The following is a 6181-nucleotide window of genomic DNA, read 5'->3' as shown; positions in this document are numbered from 1 at the left end:
GGTTTTTGGAATGTTAGGGGTCTAAATGACCTGAATAAACATAAGTTGGTGAAGTGGTTCATGCATAATAATGGTGTTGGACTTTTTGGGCTACTTGAGACCAAAATTAAACCTAGTAATCTGTTGAATAAGAATACTACTATTTGTAATGGATGAAGTATATCCACACATTGTAGTTGGCATAAAGGAGGAAGGATTTGGGTGTTTTGGAAGCCTTCTTGTTTTGATGTCAACTTTATTGATTATGGAGAACAATTTATTCATATGATGGTTCAGTCTAATGTTTATAATAAGAATTTCTTACTCACTATGATTTATGCTCATAATGGCTTGAGTGAGAGACAGGCTTTATGGCATTTTTTGAAGGAAACTGCAGTGGAATGCAAGGTGCCTTGGTTATGGGCAGGTGATTGCAATACTGTTCTTTCTCCATTGGAAAGATTAGGTGGTCACACAACTGATGCACAGATGCAACAGTTTCAGGATTGTGTATCTATTTGTTGTATGGAGGATGTGCCTGCCCCGGGTGCCTTGTTCACTTGGTCAAATAAGCAAGAACCAAGTGATAGGGTATATAGTAGATTGGATAGAATGATGGGTAATCAGGAGTGGATGGATACTTTCTCTGATTATGTGGCACATTTCCATCCTGAAGGGCTATTTGATCATTGCACATGTACTTTGATGGATAGACAGGCTAATTTTGGAGGGAGGAAAAGTTTTAAATATTTTAATATGTGGGGCAAGGCGGAACACTTCAAAGAGATTGTGGATATGAGTTGGAAACATAGGAATGTGGGGACTAAAATATTTCTGGTAGTGAAGAAATTGAAGGCATTGAAGCCTGTCCTTAAGAAAATTAATAAGGAATGTTTCTCTGATATAGAGTGATGCGTGTATTTTATATAAGGTTTTTACCTCATTTTTACACGCATTTCGGTACTATTTTATGTGGCATCTAGCTACAAATACCCCCCGAATAGTCTACTTTGGTTCGTCTTGTGTAAATTGCTGGTACAGACTGGAAAGAAGATAAATCAAGCCTAAGCTCGTCCCATTTGCATACATTTATGGAGAACAAGGAATCGGAGCCTGGAATTTATCACTTTGAAGACGCGTGAGCTGATTTCGGAAGGTGTCGAAGTGCCTTATGTGCTAATATAGCTCGATCGACCCCTTTTCAGTCGATCGAATGCTTTATTTCTGAAGTTTAACTCGATAGAGTAGTTTTCATACTCGATCGAGAAGGCCATTATAAGGAGTTACTCGATCGAACAGTTTTTCCATTCGATCGAGAGGATTTGTTGCATAGTTACTCGATCGAGTGGTTTAATTCCACTTGATCGAGAGGTTTTACCCTTCAGCCGTGTTTTCGCCTGATTTCTTTTGGGCTTTTGCAATTAGGTTTATTAATTAGGTCTAGGAGTAAGTTTTCCGGGTTCTATTTTAGGGAGTAGGCTGCGTTACTCTCAGGATCTCTTCTTCCCTTTCCTTTACTCTTTTCTACTCTAGACAACTCGGGTTTGGAATCTGTAATCGGTACATTTACTCCTTTTATTTCTTAATCATAATTGATATTTTAATTCTTCTCTTCTCTTATTGTTTTTCATTATTGCCTTATTCAATCTCCCTTCGCATTATTATCATGTTTAATTCCGTTTATCTATGCATTATTATTGTTGGTTCGATGATGATACGTAGCTAATTCCCTTTTGCTAAGACTGGGGAATCCATGATTATGAGGGAGTAGTAATTGATTTATTAGGTTAATGCTTGTGTAGTCTTTGTTGTTAATCGCTGTAATTAATTGTTTTTGCCTAATTGAGTCGACGCAATTAGTCATATAATCGTAGTAAACCTTGACCTGGACCGGAAGGTCGGAAAGGGTGAGACACGTAGCGAACATTAGGGCACCGTAGTGAGGATGGAAGCTAAACTATTTCTGCTTTAGAGCGAATTGAGACCAGAAGGAGATATTCACTGCCCCATGAACCATACTTGCATTGACTTGAGACCTAGATTGCTTGACTTAATGATCATGGTGAACCGACTGTCTTAGCTGCTTTCTCCTTATTTGCTTGATCTTTATTCTCTTGCCTTATTCTCTTCCTTAATCTCTTTAGTTTAGAACAATAAATTCAAATCCCCATTTTGGTTACCGTGACGGACTTAGTAAAGCTGACATTTTCCCATCTCCCTGTGGAGATCGACCCGACTTCCCTAGCTATATTAGTTAGAGCCAGTTGGTTATTTTTGATAGGTATACGACTGCCTTGTCAAATTTTGGCGCCAATGCCGGGGAGGTGGCGTAATTTTGTTGCTTTATTTAAGTTTGTCTTTCGCCTCAAGGAATTCATTCCTTGAGACTGATCTCATTTTTTGGCAAAGTTTTTGATTAGTTTGCAGGATATCTGTTCTAGAAAGAGAACATTGTCATACCTGCTCCAGTCTGTAGATTCTCTCTGCCAGCCATTCAGAGCCAACGGTGGATTCCCTTCCAAAAGGTTTCTTACTACCCACTACTAAATCGGGAACCTATGGAATCCACCCATCTTACGTACAACTGGTCGAGAGAAACCTCTTCAGGGGGTACCTGGAGAAGATCCGTGCAGGCATATAGAGCTATTTACAGAGAACTCCTCCACCATTCCTCTTGCTGCTAGGGTGACACAAGACAGAGTGAAGGGATTTCTCTTTCCTTTCTCTTTCGCTGATGATGCCCGGGAATGGCTGAGGGATTTAGACAGGGAAGCAGCCAGTGTAACTGACTGGAATTCCCTTGCCTTTGCCTTTTACAGGCAATATTTTCCACTACAACGCACTAATGCGTTGAGAGCTCAGATCACAGCATTTGAGCAATTGCCCAATGAAGACTTGAATGGGGCTTGGACTAGGTTCAAGAAGCTCGTCCGTTCTGTGCCTCATCACGGTTTCAAGCGCTGGTTCCTATGTACCCAATTCTACAACGGGTTATATCCAGACCAGAGAGCTATCCTTGATAATGTAGCTAAGGGGAGATTCACGAAGAACGTAGAGGATGATCAAGGGTGGCGTCTCATTGAGGAGATGGCCATCCATGTTGCCAAATATGGAAATCCCCGAGGAAGTGGGCAAGTTAACGAGTTGGTAACAGCTGAGGTGGAGAATCCTAGCAAAAGTCTAGGTAGTGCGGAGATTACGGAGACAATGGGTGAGCATGCACAAGTTTGTGCTATTACTGAGCATGTGGAGATATGCGGTAGATGCGGCATGGAGGGGCATGACCCCATTGATTGATGGCGAGAATAGAGCGCGTCCTTGCTTATCAGAAATACAAGCATGGAGTCCCTTTTTCTCAATTATATGAAGAAATGACAAATGTTTCTACTCCTTCTACACTAGTGCCGCAGTCAGACCCCCCTTCTACAAATGGGGAGATTGCCGAACTGAAATCCTTGGTTTTGAACTTAACACAACAGTTTGGCGAGAAATACAACAAACATAATACCGCTATCGTGGAATTAAGAGAACAAGTCGCGCAGTTAACACTCGCGGAAAACCAAGCTAACCATCCACCGTCGTGCGACCCAGTCAATGCCATAAATCTCCGAAGTGGCCTTGCTTATGAGGGGCCAAAAATGCCAGAAAACGGTGTTGTGATAGCTGAAAATGCCCCGGAAGAAGATTTGGACGAGTTTAGGGACGATATCCCTGCTGCATATTGTCCAGACACTCGATCGAGTGAAATTTCTACTCGATGGAGTGAAATAATCCATCTAGATGCTCGATCGAGTGATAATCTTACTCGATCGAGAGGTGCCCAATTTACAGACTTCGATCGAGCATCCAATTCTTCTCGATCGAACATTTTGGCAGATGAAGGCACTCGATCGAGTGAAAATTGTATTCGATCGAGTGACCCTAAAATTAAAGAGCTCGATCGAGTGGTCCAAAAGCCTCGATCGAGTAAACCTCAAGACAAAACCACTCGATCGAGTGAAGAAAGTGCTCGATCGAGTGCCAAAACCAGCGGAGCTTCAATTTCGACATCTAATTCGGCTACCGTGTCATCTTCCCCTGCTGTGAAGACGTCACGCACTGATAAAGGTAAAGAGAAAGTCGCGGGTCCACACATTGCTACCAGAGTACCCTTTCCAGGACGTCTAAATTACGCAAAGGTTGAGCGACAGTACGGTAAGTTTGTGGACGTTGTAAAGAACCTCCAGGTAACTGTCCCTTTTACCGAACTTATTACCCAGGTACCTACTTACGCTAAATTTATGAAAGATATTATTACGCGTAAGAGATAGCTAAGTGAATTTGAGACCGTTTCATTTTTAGAAGAGTCTAGTAATTTACTTTTAAATAAGGCTCCACCTAAAATGAAGGACCCGGGTAGTTTCTCTATTACCTTTGTTATAGGCAATGAAGTAATTAATAATGCTCTTTGTGATTTAGGAGCCAGCGTCAGTGTCATGCCCCTATCTATCTGCAAGAAATTAAATATGGGTCACCTTAAATTGACTAACATTGCCCTACAGATGGCTGATAGATCTGTTAGGCGACTCTTGGGTGTCTTAGACAACGTGCCTGTGAAAATAGGCAAGTTCTTTATACCAGTGGATTTTATTGTTTTAGACATAGCTGAGGACACCCGGACCCCAATTATATTAGGAAGACCGTTCCTTTATACAGCTGGGGCCATTATTGATGTCAAACAAGACCATTTGACTCTTGCAGTAGGGGATGACGCGATTACTTTCAGTCTGCCTAACACTTTGGCTCGGCCAATGATAAAGGATACATGTTCTTCTGTTAATATTATTGACGAGTCTATTTATGACTTCTGGTCGGGTTCTTTTATAAAGGACCCACTAGAGGCTCTTATGCTTTTGAATGAGTGTGCAGATAACCCAGATAACCAGATCACAGCATTTGAGCAATTGCCAAATGAAGACTTTAATAGGGCTTGTACTCGGTTCAAGAAGCTCGTCCGTTCTGTGCCTCATCACGATTTCAAGCGCTGGTTCCTATGTACCCAATTCTACAACGGGTTATATCCAAAAAAGAGAGCTATCCTTTATAATGTAGCTAAGGGAGATTCACAAAGAACGTAGAGGATGATCAAGGGTGGCGTCTTATTGAGGAGATGGCCATCCATGTTGCCGAATATGGAAATCCCCGAGGATGTGGGCAAGTTAACGAGTTGGTAACAGCTGAGGTGGAGAGTCCTAGCAAAAGTCTAGGTAGTGCAGAGATTACGGAGACTATGGGTGAGCCTGCACAAGTTTTTGCTATTACTGAGCATGTGGAGATATGCGGTAGATGCGGCATGGAGGGGCATGACCCCATTGGTTGATGGCGAGAATAGAGCACGTCCTTGCTTATCAGAAATACAAGCAAGGAGTCCCTTTTTCTCAATTATATGAAGAAATGACAAATGTTTCTACTCCTTCTACACCAGTGCCGCAGTCAGACCCACTTTCTATAAATGGGGAGATTGCCGAACTGAAATCCTTGGTTTTGAACTTAACACAACAGTTTGGCGAGAAATGCAACAAGGATAATACCGCTATCGTGGAATTAACAGAATAAGTCGTGCAGTTAACACTCGCGAAAAATCAAGCTAACCATCCACCATCGTGCGACCCATTTAATGCCATAAATCTCTGAAGTGGCCTTACTTATGAGGGGCCAAAAATCCCAGAAGACGGGGTTGTGACAGCTGAAAATGCCCCGGAAGATGATTTGGACGAGTTTACGGACGATATCCCTGCTGCATATTGTCCAGACACTCGATCGAGTGAAAATTCTACTCGATCGAGTGAAATAATCCATCCAGATGCTCGATCGAGTGATAATCGTACTCGATCGAGATATGCCCAATTTACAGACTTCGATCGAGCATCCAATTCTTCTCGATCGAACATTTTGGCAGATGAAGGCACTCGATCGAGTGAAAATTGTATTCGATCGAGTGACCCTAAAATTCAAGAGCTCGATCGAGTGGTCCAAAAGCCTCGATCGAGTAAATCTCAAGACAAAACCACTCGATCGAGTGAGGAAAGTGCTCGATCGAGTGCCAAAACTAGCGGGGCTTCAATTTCGACATCTAATTCGGCTACCGTGTCATCTTCACCTGCTGTGAAGACGTCACGCACTGATAAAGGTAAAGAGAAAGTCGCAGGTCCACTCATTGCTA

Source organism: Silene latifolia, chromosome Y (assembly GCF_048544455.1).
Source record: "Silene latifolia isolate original U9 population chromosome Y, ASM4854445v1, whole genome shotgun sequence".
NCBI classification, from domain to species: domain Eukaryota; kingdom Viridiplantae; phylum Streptophyta; class Magnoliopsida; order Caryophyllales; family Caryophyllaceae; genus Silene; species Silene latifolia.
This window is presented reverse-complemented; position numbering follows the sequence as displayed.